The sequence below is a fragment of the Pipistrellus hanaki genome (genome assembly GCF_964339955.1).
Source record: "Pipistrellus hanaki genome assembly, chromosome: 1".
NCBI classification, from domain to species: domain Eukaryota; kingdom Metazoa; phylum Chordata; class Mammalia; order Chiroptera; family Vespertilionidae; genus Pipistrellus; species Pipistrellus hanaki.
Window position 1 is genome coordinate 37299865 of NC_140503.1, and position 15462 is coordinate 37315326.

The 15462-nt window shown below is 43.6% G+C and overlaps 1 long non-coding RNA gene across 2 annotated transcripts in view; it reads right to left on the reverse strand.

The window, feature by feature from the left end:
- The window catches only part of LOC311619541, a 73013-nt gene that overhangs the window by 57390 nt on the left and 161 nt on the right, over positions 1–15462 (reverse strand). The window contains exons 2-3 of one of the 2 annotated variants that reach the window (XR_014794534.1): positions 10516–10656; positions 8647–8941 (exon numbers count right to left, since the gene is read on the reverse strand). This is a non-coding gene — a long non-coding RNA (uncharacterized lncRNA). Of the gene's footprint in view, positions 1–8646; positions 8942–10515; positions 10657–15462 lie in introns of those variants that run through there. The other variant, XR_014794533.1, reaches the window with a different exon arrangement.

A 15462-nucleotide genomic window follows, 5' to 3' on the forward strand; every position in this document is an offset into this window, starting at 1 on the left:
ATGGGCCAGACCCTGGGGACCCAGGCTCCGGCGGGGGAGACGGGGCTGTGAGGCGGAATCCCGGGGGACGGCGAAAGGCGGGGCCCCCAGAGTCGAGCGCACATAGTGCGCAGAGGACTGAATGTTGACTCTGATGCTGGATTACCCTAGCCGGAAGAAACAAAGCCTCCTGGGGCGGCGCTGAGCCTCAGTCCGGACCGCCCCGAACTCCAGGTCTGGGCCAGTCCCTGGGGACCCAGGCTCGGGCAGGGGGAGACGGGGCTGTGAGGTGGAGTCCTGGGAGCGCGGTGAAAAGCCGAGCCCCCAGAGTAGTGCACACTGCGTGCAGAGGACAGTCTGTTGACTCTGATCCTGGACTCCCCTAGTGGGAGGGAGAAAGAAAGCTCCAGACTGGAGGAACGCGACGAGGAGCAGGAGCCCCTGCCGGACACCGGCCAGCCGGGCGCCAGCAAGGAGCCGGGCGACGGGGCCCCCAGGGGGGGGGGGGTGCCCCTGAGCCTTCGACTGCTGAGCATGGGCAACAGAGCCAAGGACGGGGGCTGCTTCCTGGGCGGCACCAACCCCGGTAACAGGCTGAAGCAGCGCAGGAGCCTGCAGAGAACAAAGGGGTGCCACAGGCCAACCTGCTGAGCTCCCAGGACAAGGAGGAAGAAACAAAAGAAGTTCTCAATGTGAAGAAATCAAGTGAGAGCAAATGATAGTAAAATTACTTAAGAAAGAATACAAAGAAGATCTTGAAAAATCAAAGACTAAGTCAGAACTCAACTCACCAGCCAACATTGCAACATAAATGCGTGTGTTTTTTTTTAAAAAAAAGAAAAAAAAGAAAGAAAAAAGGGACAGAATGTTGGAACAGCGGCGACCAGGCCTAGAGTGGCCAGGCACAAGGCAGTGGCAGCTGGGCCCGGAGCAGCAGTGGCCAGGCCCCAGAGCAGCAGCAGCCAGAACAAGAGCATCAACGGCCAGCACTGGAGCAGCCAGACCTGGGGCAGTGGCAGCCAGGCCTGAGGCAGAGGCGGCCAAGCCCAGGGTGGCCAGTCCAGGAACACCCAGACACGGAGTGGCCGGGCCCCGAGAAGCCGGGCCCAGAGCAGCCGAGTTGGGAGCAGCCAGGCCCAGAACAGCAGTAGCCAAGCACGGAGCATCCAGGCTGGGAGCGGCCAGGCTCAGAGCAGCCAGGTCGGGTGCGGCTAGGCCCGGAGCAGCGGCTGCCAGGCTAGGAGTTTCCAGGCCCGGAGCAGCCGTGTCTCGTGCGGCCAGGCCCGGAGCAGCGGCTGCCAGGCTAGGAGCAGCCAGGCCCGGAGCAGCAGCTGCCAGGCTGGGAGCAGCCAGGCCCAGAGCAGTGGCTGCCAGGCTGGGAGCGGCCAGGCCTGGAGAAGCGGCTGCCAGGCTGGGAGCGGCCAGGCCTGGAGCAGCAGCTGCCAGGCTGGGAGCGGCCAGGCCCGGAGCAGCAGCTGCCAGGCTGGGAGCGGCCAGGCCCGGAGCAGCAGCTGCCAGGCTGGGAGCGGCCAGGCCCAGAGCAGTGGCTGCCAGGCTGGGAGTGGCCAGGCCCGGAGAAGCGGCTGCCAGGCTGGGAGCGGCCAGGCCCGGAGCAGCAGCTGCCAGGCTGGGAGCGGCCAGGCCCGGAGCAGCAGCTGCCAGGCTGGGAGCGGCCAGGCCCGGAGCAGCAGCTGCCAGGCTGGGAGCGGCCAGGCCCGGAGCAGTGGCTGCCAGGCTGGGAGTGGCCAGGCCCGGAGAAGCGGCTGCCAGGCTGGGAGCGGCCAGGCCCGGAGCAGCAGCTGCCAGGCTGGGAGCGGCCAGGCCCGGAGCAGCAGCTGCCAGGCTGGGAGCGGCCAGGCCCGGAGCGGCCGGGACCGGAGCAACCGGGCCCAGAGCAGCCGGGTCGGGTGCGGCCAGGCCTGTAGCAGCAACAGCCAACTCCAGAGCAACTAGGTCGGGAGCGGCAGTGACCAGACCCGGAGCAGCTGGTTGTGGAACGAACCAGAGCAACAGAGGCCAGGCCCGGAGCAGCCAGGCCCGAAACAGCTCGCTCCTCGCCTGTCCCTGCCCACGGCTGCCTCTCAGACATGGCTGGAAACTTTTGCGGTAACTTAAGGGTCTGCTGAATCAAGTGATGAAGGCTTAGATCTGGATGTGTTGAGTTAGTATAGCGCTGGGGTGTTGATCTGTGAGTGCCTTGGGTGGGGCCTGGATGAGGCTGGTTGACCTAGTTGGAAATGTCTTTTGTGTGAAGTGTATCATTGGGCATGTGCAGGTATTATTGATATGAGAAAATGCTAAGTAACAGATTTACTATCTGAAAAGGGATTTACTATCGGGGAAAGGGAGGGAGGAAGAGACTGAACATAAACTGTGCACCTATGGATGAGGACAATGGGGGATGGGGAGGGGGCAGAGGGTGGGGTGGGAACCTGGTGGAGGGGGGAAGAAATGAGGAACCTTTGTAATAATATGAACAATAAAGATTGATTTAAAAAAATTTAAATTAAATTAAATTAAATTAAAAAAAAAAAAAAAAAAAAACAAAAACAAAAACAAAAAAACATCCTGTCCTACTTCTGAATAAACTCAGTGCAATGTTGGTCTCCCCTGCTCTGTTCCAAGTTCCACATGGCTGGAACTGTGTCTACATCAGTCCTCTTTGTATCTCCAGGCCTACCAGAGTGCTTAGCACATGGTGAGATCTTAATATTTGGCGAATGATCAACTCACTAGAAGGATGACTGAATAGAGAATTTGTGATACCAAAGAGGAGTATTAAGCAAAGCCTGAATCCTCAGGTAGAAATCTAAAGAAATTCTCCTTTGGGATGATGACTAGCAATTAACAGGGGATGCTATGTTTGAGTACTTTCATATTTATTTTTCCATTTGCTCAGGTTTCTGCCTGAAGAATGAGGCTCAGAATTTTGGTATACGTAAAACATACCAGTAAAATGCAGAAGAAATATCATCTGTGTATCCATTGCTAAGATGAGGAAATTGAGGTTCAGAGATCAAAATTATCGTCTGTGGCCTCAAAGCTGTTTGGTGACTTTTGAATTATAATGGTGCCATATGTCTTCTGTGTTTGACATTGAGGTATGGCCACTATTCTGAAAGCGTTTTTTTGTTTTTGTTTGTTTGTTTTGTTTTGTTAATTTTAAACCTAGGATATTTTTTCCATTGTTTTTATTTTTATTTTTTTTATTTTTTAGAGAGAGAGTGTAGAAGTGGAGGGAGGGAAGGAGAGAGGAAGAGAGAGAGAAACATCAATGTGAGAGAGATACATTGATTGGCTGCCTCCCACATGCACCCCCCAACCAGAGCAGAGGATTGAACCTGCAACCCAAATACATGCCCTTGACCAGGAATTGAACCTGTGACCCTTTGGTGTGTGGGCCAATGCTCTAACCACTTAGCAACATGGTCCAGGACCTAAAAGTATTCTTATGATTGGATAAGGCTTATGATTAGAAGTCTGATACTGATAATAAATCATCCCATACCCTACAAATGTTTCCAGTTGAATGTCAGCATAATGCAGTAATCCTTCCTTCCTGATGTAAAGACACTGTTTTCAAAAGAGAGATTTTTGCCTTATATAAAATAGATCATAACTAAGGTGAACTAAATTTAAAAAAAACAAAAAAACAACAACTTTGTATGCACCAGACTTCCAAATTATCTGTGTTATGGAAGCACAATTCTCCCTAAATTTGTAATTCTCTTTTCTCTGGCCACATCTCTTTCAACATAGCTTCCCAGGGGTGTCATGCATTTTCCTTTAAACATTATGTTCTCTTGCGTGACTAACACTGACAAATTTGTCTGTGACAGGAGTCTTCCTCATGCTTGACCAGCCTGTCACCATTTCCCCTCATTGTAGGGTGGTTCTAAGTGAGTGATCTTTTGGTGACATTTCTCCTTGGTGTCTGGGTGTGACCTGACAATCTAGCCAAATAACCTTTAAAGAGCCCAGTCAACTCTTTGGGCTGGACAAGGCTGATTTCATTTTTTAAAAATTAAATCACAACCATCTAATTGTTAAGACTCTTGGTCATCTTAAGGAAAAACTGACAGAACTGACTCAAAATGTTTGTGCAATGTAGCCTAGTTCCCTGGCAACAGAAAGTAAACCACTGAAAGAACAAATTTTTAGTGGAAGAATCATGATAAGTATGTGACTAAGAAAAGTCTCCATTCAAATTATACCTCACATCTGGCCAATTACTGGGGGTCGAGGGGAAGAAGAGCCTAAAGCATTTTTGAACTAGCTCTCTAATGCTCAAAACTTTTAAATTGCTTGTGGGTATAATATTTTATGCAGCTTATTTTTTTCCATTCTCAACACAGTAAAATGCTGTAATAACTATGGTTACATTTAAAAAAACTTAATGATTCGAATTTTACTTCTCAATCTGTAATTTATTTTATATTTTATTGATTTTTTACAGAGAGGAAGAGATAGGAATAGAGAGTTAGAAACATTGATGAGAGAGAAACACCGATCAGCTGCCTCCTGCACACTCCCCACTGGGGATGTGCCCGCAACCACGGTACATGCCTTTGACTGGAATCGAACCTGGGACCTTTCAGTCCGCAGGCTGACGCTCTATCCACTGAGCCAAACTGGTTCCGGCTCAATCTGTAATTTTTATAGGGAATTTATTATATGTCTAATCACTTTAAAGGAAGTGAAAGAAAGGGAGATTTTAAAAAGTTAGAAACAATATATAAAGTCCTCATACAACTCAACAAAAGACAAATTAAAAATGGGTAGAATACCTGGATAAACATTTATCCAAAGAGGACATACAAATGGCCAACAGACATGTGAAAAAAAAAAATGCTCAAAGTCACTAATCATCAGAGAAATGCAAATTAAAACCACAATGAGATATTGTCTCACACCATCAGAATGGCTATCATCAAAAAATCAACAATTTTATGCTGGTGAGGATATGGAAAAAAGGGAACCCTAGTAAACTGCTGGTAGAAATGCAGACTGGTGAAACCACTGTGGAAAACAGTATGGAGTTTCCTAAAAAAAAAAAAAGGAACTCCCATTTGATCCAGAGATCCCACTTCTGGGAATATATTCTAAGAACACCAAAAAAAAAAAAAAAATCAGAAAGAATATATGCATCCCTATGTTCATAGCAGCATTGTTTACAATATCTAAGATATGGGAACAGCGCAGGTGCTCATCAGTAGATGAATGGATAAAAAAGGTGTGGTACATTTGCACTATGGAATACCATGCAGCAGTGAAAAAGAGGGATCTCTTACCCTTTGGGACAGCGTGTATAGACCTGGAAAATATGATGCTAAGTGAAATAAGCCAATCTGAGAAAGACAAATATAATATAACCTCATTTATTTGTGGAATCTAATAAGCAGAATGAATTGACCAACAAAATAAGACCCAAAGCATGAAGGCATGGAACAGACTGACATACGTTGATGTGGGGCTGGGGGAAATGAGATGAACCAAAGAACTTATAATCTTCTAGGCATAGCCCATGGACACGGACAATAAGGTAGTGAAGACGGGGTGGGAGAGGTGGGGGGGTGGGATTAGGGCTAGGAAGATGAGAGTAAAAGGGGAAGAGGAGGTACTGTAATACTGTCAACAATAAAAAGTATATTTTAAAATGAAATAAAATAAAATTGGAAAGAGAAGACTAACACACACAACACAATTATGCAGTAATAAACAGCAATCTGTAATCAAGGACTAGATTGTATAGCAGCCAGAGTTAGTGAGGATGTTAAAACTTTGTTTCTGAGGAGGTAAATTGGTAAAACCTTTTTACTCATTTTTTTATTGTAGAATATAGAGAATATCTATTATATTTTCTGTCATGATTCCCCTCCCCCAAAAATGCAGAAATAAAATCTAGATACAAGTTTTATAACCAGGGCTATGTTTGTTATAAATGTTTTTTCATGGAAAATTTTAAACAGATACAAAAACAGAAGAACCCATCTTCATGTACATAGCACCAAACCACACTGACAGTTTTATTTTCTTGGACTGCTCTTCCTCTAGTTCTCACTTCTCAGCTTTCCGGATTGAACTCAAATCACCTCACAGAGGCCTTCTATGAACATTTGACTTAAAACTGTGCCCCCTAAAACTCCCTCTACCTTTTCTCTCTTTTTAAAGATTTAAAAATAGATGCTTAGAGAGAAAGTGAGAGAAAGAGAGCGAAACATCAATGATGAGAGAGAATCATTGGTTGACTGCCCCTACTGGGCTTAGAGCCCATAACCCAGAACCTGGGCATGTGCCCTCAACAGGAATTGAACCAGCAACCTTTCAGCACATGGGGTGATGCCCAACCAACTGAGTCACACCAGCCAGGGCTACCTTTTGTCTTTCTTATTTCTCACCATAACAATTCTTACTTTCTATACTTTAGCAAGGTATTTTTATTTCTTATCTGTTTGCAATCCAGTAAACTACACGAAGGGAAGGACTGTCAAATGCTTTTTTTCATTGGTATAATCCACTACTTAGAATAATGCCTGATACCAAGAAGGGCTTAATAAATAGTAAATGAACAAATAAATATGTACTGATATGAGGAGACATCCATGATATATTACATTCTAAAAAACTGCAACACTGTTTGGATAATATCCTGCCATGCTGGATGGAAGAAAGTGGACTGCGACTGAGGTAGAAGTACTCATCTTATAGTCTGCATTCCACACTACACATTTCCCAGCCTGCTTTCTGTTGGGCAGGGCTTTGGTTACTCATTAGCAGGGGTCCTCAAATTTTTTAAAGTGGGGGCCAGATCACGGTCCCTCAGAGAGCTGGAGGGCCGGACTATATGAACTACTAATTCCTACTGTAACACCTTGGCTGCGCTCACTGCCCAAAAAACCTGGCGGGCAGGATCAGACTCCCCTGGGGGCTGCATGTGGCCCGCGGGTCATAGTTTGAAGACCCCTGCATTATGGCCAATAAATTGTGATTGAAATGGAACATGTTGCCGGGACCAGTTTGGCTCAGTGAATAGAGCGTTGGCCTGCGGACTGAAAGGTCCCAGGTTCGATTCCAGTCAAGGGCATGTACCTTGGTTGTGGGCACATCCCCAGTAGGGGGTGTGCAAGAGGCAGCTGATAGATGATTCTCTCTTATCGATGTTTCTAACTCTCTATCCCTCTCTCTTCCTTTCTGTGAAAAATCAATAAAATGTATATTAAGAAAAAAAGAAAAGAAAATGGAGCATGTCAATTATGGGCTGGAGCAATAAAAACTCCATGCATGACTTTATAGTCTCTTTTCACTCCTAAGATGAGCAGAGGAGCCATGTATGGCCGATGATGACCACAGCATGGTGGACTCTCCAGTATCCTGGGTTCCTGAGTCACTGCATGGAGAAACCACTCTGCCAGCCTGTGTGAAACATGCAGCATGAGCCAGAAATAAATTGTTGTTGTGTTAAAGCACTGAGATTTATGGCTACTCCACCATAATCTAGTCTATCTTAATGCATGTACAAAACTAGAATTTGTTAAGCATCTATTATATTCCAAAGACCATGCTGGATATTTTACATATTCTTATTAAACCCTCACAAAACCCTGGAAGCCGATGCTATTACACTGAGATGAGGAAACTGAGGAAGTATGAGGACAAACACCTTACACAAGGCTGTCAGCTAAATGGAAATGATACCCAGGCAGTCTGGAGTATGATCAACCAAGCTATTAACAGTAGTTATCCATGAGGGCAGGATTAAGAGGATTAATCACTCTATCCTGTTATTTCTGTAATGTTACACATGTATTTTTACAATGAGTAATAAACCAATAGATAAACTATATGTTAGATACTTAGAGACTATGAATTCAGAGATGACAGTCAAGTAATGCCAGAAGTCAATTCCAGCATGTCAGCAGGGCTGAATCATCTGGGAGTGGCTAAAAGGCATTTTCCCAAAACATAAAAAGGATGCATAAAATGACTGCTTGCTGCCAGACAGATCAGGGCATCTTAATCTACATATTATTGCCTCCTACTGGCCAAACACCTGAACAGCTGTAGGCAAATTCGTCCAACCTGACAATGGATTCTGTACAAACCCTACCCTTTGATGTGTCTATCTCCACCTTGCCTTAGGACAAATTGTGTTAATAAAAAGCAAGGAGTCCTGAGACAAGGAGAACTTGGTTTATTCAGCCAAGCTTCTCTGACTCCCCATAATGCCTTCCAAAATTATATATCATCGTGGACTCTCATCTTCTTCAGGGCTTTGCTGAACCCTTCTAGATGCTGAATCAAGACCACCAGCATTAAAGTAACCTCTGAAAACTGTATTTCTGTAATGTTACACATGTACTTCTGGTGTAATCAAGGAATATCTAAGAATGACTCTCTACCAATCTGTAGGCATACCTGGTTTTATAGGTGAATTCCAGCAAATAAGGTGAATCATATTATACTTCATGATAAAATTGGATTAGTTTCCTAGGAGAAAAAACACTCCTACTTATTTTAACTTTTGGTGTTAGTTAAATAGCCACCATAAAAAAAAAAAAGAAAAGCGATAATAATAGAACAACTCCTTATAGCTAAAAATGGCTTTATTAACAGTATATTTAAAATGTTCTATTCAGTCCTATTTAAACAAAATATAAACCGCAAAATATACAATAATCAGATGTATCTCCAGTTTTCCTGGCTGCCCAGAAACTTAATCTCCATTTGGCTATTCATCAAAGTAGAATTCTTAACAGGAGGAAACCAGAAGTCCAAAATATTGGTTGTCCCAGGCTCTGGGCAGCCAGGTGCATGTGTGTCACCTGAGTATAGTGCTACGATGGTGTGACCATTTAGCAAAGCTACTCCACAGCGTGACCTTGGCTGTGTCCTTGGCTGCCGAGGTTCTCTGGCCTATGTCATTTCCTGAGTCTGGTTCTCCAGCTCCCGTTGATTCTGTAAACTAACAATTCTTCCAGAGTTGGTTTTTGTTGTTGTTTTTTTGCTTGGAAGCAAGAAGCTGATTAACAAGCAGTAACTATTGGCAGCTATATAATTTGAAGGTACAGCATGTAGGAGAAAATGAACCACCATTGAAGGACTAAACAATAAGATCTAAATATTATAATAATGAATATCAAAAAAGTATCTTGCCTAGATTTAAGATACTTTCCATACCACACATTTCTCCCAAGTTTGATCTTTTGTTCCCTTTCCAGGAATTTCTGTCATATCTGAGTATTCCCTAACTTCACACATAAGTCTCCCTATGCTTAACTCCCATCTTTCATTTATAATATCATAGCCTTTCAAAATGGTGTCATTATGTAACATGACCTATTCAATAGTAGAAATGCTTTAAATTTGTGGCTTACTGTTATAGAAAATAAATTACTGAACTATTTTATTAGCTCACATTCAAAAGTCTATTAAACAAAATAGGTAAGGCTATAAGAAAATCAAAATCACCTGAGTTACATTTGCCTATGGAAATAATAATGCCCACCTTATTTCAGAGTCTTCATATAAAAATAAAATAAAATCATATGTGAACATATTTAGAAAATTATTATTTTAAGGTATGTTCTGTATTCAAATCTTAAGAAACATTGTAAGACACATTAGTTTATATATCACTAAGAAAGAAACAATGTAGCCAATTGAAAACTATAACATGCTTCTTTTTCATTTACATGCATGTAAGATGCAGCATTAATTTACATACCACTATGCAAGAAACAATGTGGCCAACTAAAAACTATAACACATTCTTATTACTTGGAACTTTTCTTAATACCTATTAAAAGAACCCTTAATTAGACATGGATTGTTATCACTAATTCTTATGCAAACATTAAGAGGAAAACATGAATAAAATAAATTGGTGAAGGTACACTTAAAGCTTCTCATTAAGTCCAACATTGCTGAATCATTTCCGATTCAATCACTAATATCAATGTATTTCCACCTAATAGGATTATCTGTGTCATCAAAAATGTTGGTGACATAGCATTTCTTATAAGAATCCATAATAGTTTTTAAAAAAATAAGAAGAAGAAGAACCACACATAAAATGTTGCTCTGGCTCTTGAACTCACCTCCTCGGATGAACACATCGCATCTACAGATGCATAAGGAACCATTTCCTCTCAGTGAAATTCAGAAACTAGTTGAGTGACTTCTACACAGCAGCAAACAAGAAATACCCACATTGGAATGGGTAGGAGAGGCTAAGTAACAGATTCTCACCATAAACCCTACACTTGGCATTGCAACACACCAACACACAACAGGAAGGGAACTCACAATTCCTCAAGAGCAAAGAGTATGGACCTCAGAGCTGGCAATACAACTTTTAAGACGGGCCCCAAAACATCTTGTTTTGAAAGCCAACAGTGCTTGCCCCCACAAGACACGCAAGGCTACAGTTCTTACAGGGCTCACGGAAATTCACCGCAGCCAACCACCCAGAGCCCAGTGTAGAGGCAGCAGAATAAAAGGCTCTCAGGCTTTTCGTGGGAGAGGGAACTGGCTTACCTTAAAAGCTTCGGCTTGAGGAGCAAAAGGTGCTCATGCACATGTCTGGCACGACTGTTGTTGATTCTGCCACCCAGAGGATGCCCCTTGATTGCCTGGCTCTGGTGGCTAACAAAAGTTATGTTTGCAGATCCCACAGGTCTGTAACAAATAAGAGAGAAATCATTCTTAAGGGTACAGCACAGAGGCAGCAGACAGAAATACCCCTTCTTTCTGTGAAAGAGGGTATTAGTTCACCTCCACAGCTACAGCCCGAGGGACAGGCATCTAATTTAACACACACATAGGGACTCAGTACCACCCCATCCAGAGACTGGGTAGGGTGGCAGACATCATAGTGATGCTACACCAAGCTCCAGGTCACTGATGTCTCCAAGAAAGGAGCTTGTGGACAAAAGAAGAAACCCACAAAAATCTCAGAAAAAGAACTTAATAAAACAGAAATAAGTGATTTACCTGATACAGGGTTTAAAAGAATGGTCATAAAAATGCTCACTGAGGTCAGGAGAATAATACATGAACAAACTGACAGAAAATGTAAGAAAGTACCAAACAGAAGTCACAGAGCTGAAGAATTTAATAACTGAATTGGAAAATTCTAAAGGATTCCATATCAGACTAGATAAAGAGAAAAAAATCAATGGATTTAAAGACAGGGCAGCAGAATTCATTTAATCAGAAAAGCTGAAAAAATAAAGAAAGAGTGAAAACAAGGGAAGATATCTTACGGGACTTTGGGACATCAAGCAGACCAACATTCACCTTCTAGGAGTCCCATAAGAAAAAGAGAAAAGGAGGGCATAAAATTTATTTTTTTTAAATTCCCTAACTAGGAAGGAAACAGATATTCAGATCCAGGAATCTCATAAAGTTCCAAATAAGATGAACCCAAGAGAGACTCACACCAGTACACACTAAATTACACTGTCAGAAGTTAAAGACAAGGAGAGGCCCTAACCAGTTTGGCTCAGTGGATAGAGCAGTGTTTTCCCCCCAGCACTTTGAATATATCATGTCACCCCCTCTGTCCTGCAAAGTTTCTGCTGAAAGGGCATTTCTGTCTGCTCCCTGTGTACTGAGTTCTGGGGCTTTGTGAAGGAAAGAGGCCAGCCAGTTAAGAACAGTTTCTTCTTTTGTCCACAAGCTCCTTTCTTGGAGACATTAGTGACCTGCTGATAGTCTTATGGGGGTTCCCTTATAACAAGTTGTTTTTCTCTTGCTGCTTTTAATATTCTCTCCTTTTAAAAAAATATATATTTTATTGATTTTTTACAGAGAGAAGGAGAGAGGGATATAGAGAGCTAGAAATGTCGATGAGAGAGAAACATCGACCAGCTGCCTCCTGCACACCCCCCACTGGGGATGTGCCCACAACCAAGGTACATGTCCTTGACCGAAATTGAACCTGGGATCCTTCAGTCCACAGCTCCTCAGCCAGGGACCTGACCCTTCTGAGAGCAGGGAATGGGAAAAGCACTCGGGTAACAGGTCGGTGGGACACATTACAAACAAAGCAGCCGTGCACTGACTGGTCAGTGGGGACTTACAGACACGCTCAAACAAGAGAGGCCTCGTTCCAATCAGTGATACACGCCGGTGCTACATGAACAGAAGCAGGTTACATGAGGGTGCACGGGCCCAGTACGTATATTTCTACTACCGAGGCATTGCCCTAGCACCTGCATCGGGCAAAGGGGCCTTTCACCTAATAACGCCGCTACGTCCTCACCTGCACGCATGCGTAAGGCAAATGGACTTGATCGTCTGGCGTACTCTGATTAGAGTTCCCACACACGATCTAGCAATCCCACTTCTGGGTATTTATCTCAAGGAAACAGGAAAGATATCTGTATCCCCGGGTTCTTTGCAGCATTATTTATTATTTATAATAAGGAGTATATGGAAACAACCTAAATGTCAATCAATAGATGAATGGATAAAGAAGATGTGATATATATTCATAATGGAACATTATTCAGACATAAAAGGGAAGTGATTTGCAACAAGGATGAAGCGTAAGGGCATTACTCTAGGCGAGTGGTCGGCAAACTCATTAGTCAACAGAGCCAAATAGCAACAGTACCACGATTGAAATTTCTTTTGAGAGCCTAATTTTTTAAACTTAAACTTCTTCTAATGCCACTTCTTCAAAATAGACTCGGCCAGGCAGTGGTATTTTGTGGAAGAGCCACACTCAAGGGGCCAAAGAGCCGCATGTAGCTCTTGAGCCGCAGTTTGGTGAAATATGTCAGACAGAGAAAGATAAATACCGTATGATCTCATTAACTCCGGGGGGCTGTTTCTGTTTTCCGTCACACACGTGGAAAACGACAGGTTCCTGAGTGGAGGAGCTGGGGATTAGTAATTAAAGGAAAAAAGAGACCAAGACACAGAAATAGATTCAAGCTGGGATCCAGGTGGGAGGCTGTCACTCTGATGGAGAGACAGTCAACACCCACCACAGACAATACAGCGCATTTAATGATTTCCAAAGGTGGGTTTAAGGTCGAAGTTTTGGGTGTGCCCAGGTCCTATTCATTCCCTCATTCCTGGGATTTAGCATATCAAGACCTGGGTAAGTGAAGGTCCTATCGGTTCCTCATTCCAAGCACATGGATAAAGATAAGAAATCGGACTGATAATAGTCTCCCACATTTTGAGGAAATGCCTTGAGTTCAGCTGGTGATAATTAAAGGTCATCCACGTGCATTCCCAAGGAGCCCTCTACACATATCTGTCAATTCTTTAAAACACACACACCTCATAGATAGAGAACAGATTGGAGGTTGCCTGAGGTGCAGGTAGTTGGTAAGTAAAATGGATGAAGCTGGTCAAAAGGTAAAACTTCCAGTTAATAAGATAAATAAGTCCTAGGGATGGTGACTATAACTAATACTACTGTATTGTACACTTGCAAGTTGCTGAGAGGAGCTCTTAAAAATTCTCTTCAGCCGGGACCGGTTTGGCTCAGTGGATAGAGCGTCGGCCTGCGGACTGAAGGGTCTCGGGTTAGATTCCGGGCAAGGGCATGTACCTTGGTTGCAGGCACATCCCCAGTAGGGGGTGTGCAAGAGGCAGCTGATCGATGATTCTCTCTCATCGATATTTCTAACTCTCTATCCCTCTCTCTTCTTCTCTGTGAAAAGTCAATAAAATATATTTTAAAAAAATTCTCTTCACAAGAGAAAAACAAACTTGTAACTCCGTGTGGTGATGGATATTAACTATGAGGTAATCAGTTTGCAATAAATATATATATTAAATCATTGTTTTACACCTCAACTAATACATGTTATATGTCAATTATATCTCTATTTAGAAATCCATAAAATAAATAAAAATCATTAGAGGACACACCAATGATCCCATTAAAATAGAAGTTGTGATTGTCACCAATCTATGTTGGGCTCCTATTGCAAGTAAACCAACAGAGAAGGGGGCCACTTACTGGCTGGAGTGACTGAATTTGACTAATATTTTTTTTAATATATTTTATTGATTTTGTACAGAGAGAAAGGGAGAGAGATAGAGAGCTAGAAACATCGATGAGAGAGAGTCATCGATCAGCTGCCTCTTGCACACCCCCTACCGGGGATATGCCCGCAACCAAGGTACATGCCCTTGACCGGAATCGAACCCGGGTCCCTTCAGTCCCCAAGCCGACGCTCTATCCATTGAGCCAAACCGGTCTCAGCATGAATTTGACTAATATTAAGGAGAAATTAGGTTCCTATGGCACACAGGGGCTAAGGAGGAGAATGTCTGAAATGCAGATAGTTCAGGGTGCTTCTTAGAACCCCTGTGTTCTGTGATGCATTTTATAATTGTTTCACTCTCCACTCAATTGGAAAATTTACAGGATTCTCCTGGTCAGGAGAAACTCATTGAAAAAACAGTGCCAGAGTCTGGTAAGAAAAGTAGGCGATATGTTTCTTAATCTAGTGGTGTTTATTTTTGTCTCATATATTCTTTTGTATGTATGGGTAAAAAGAAGATTGGATGCAGAGATGTGAATGCCATCAGCCACACCGATGTTTTAAGTTGTGAAAATGCATGAATCAATAAGAGTTCATTGAAATGTAAATCTCAAAAGCTGCTGAAACCGGTTTGGCTCAATGGATAGAGCGTCGGCTTGGGGACTGAAAGGTCCTGGGTTCGATTCCGGTCAAGGGCATGTACCTTGGTTGCGGGCATATCCCCAGTAGGGGGTGTGCAAGAGGCAGCTGATTGATGACTCTCTCTCATCGATGTTTCTTACTCTCTATCTCTCTCCCTTCCTCTCTGTACAAAATCAATAAAAATATATATTTAAAAAAAAAGAAATGTAAATCTCAAAAGCAAAATATACCATTTCTGGCAGGCAATGCCTAGTGTTAATTCTTTGAACAATATTGTTGTAGACCAAACTACTTTGCAAATTTATGCTACAAGGCAAGAAAGGGTGGGGGGGGTTAACTAACGATGGAACGTTGTTAAATTATCGCACCTGTTTCGTAATCAGTAAAATGGGTACACGTGCTACTTCGGTAGAAACGCTTTGGAAATGGGAATTCACAGCAAGGCCTTTTCTTCTCCGAACCCAGGGTTTCCCCATCTCAGCAAGTACTGACACGTCAGGCCAGGCCGTTATGCGTTGTGGGGCGCTGTCCCGCATAACGGTTAGCAGCATGCCTGGTCTCTGCCGCCTCTGTCCTCCTCTGTCAGCTGGAGAGACGCCAGTCCCAACGCCATCCCAGACAGGAGACTGACATTTCCTCCCCAACTGTCTTCTGGGAGGGACTAGTTCATGCACCAAGAATGTGAGAAAGAAACAAAACAAAAGCCTCCAAGGAGTAACGTGCAGCCTCAGATTTGTGACTCAGAAAGGGGGTGAGGAGCTCCAAAGTCCCGGTTACTGAACTATCAAGGACAGGGGGCAGCAGGGGTGCAGGGAGGGGACGCAGGCCT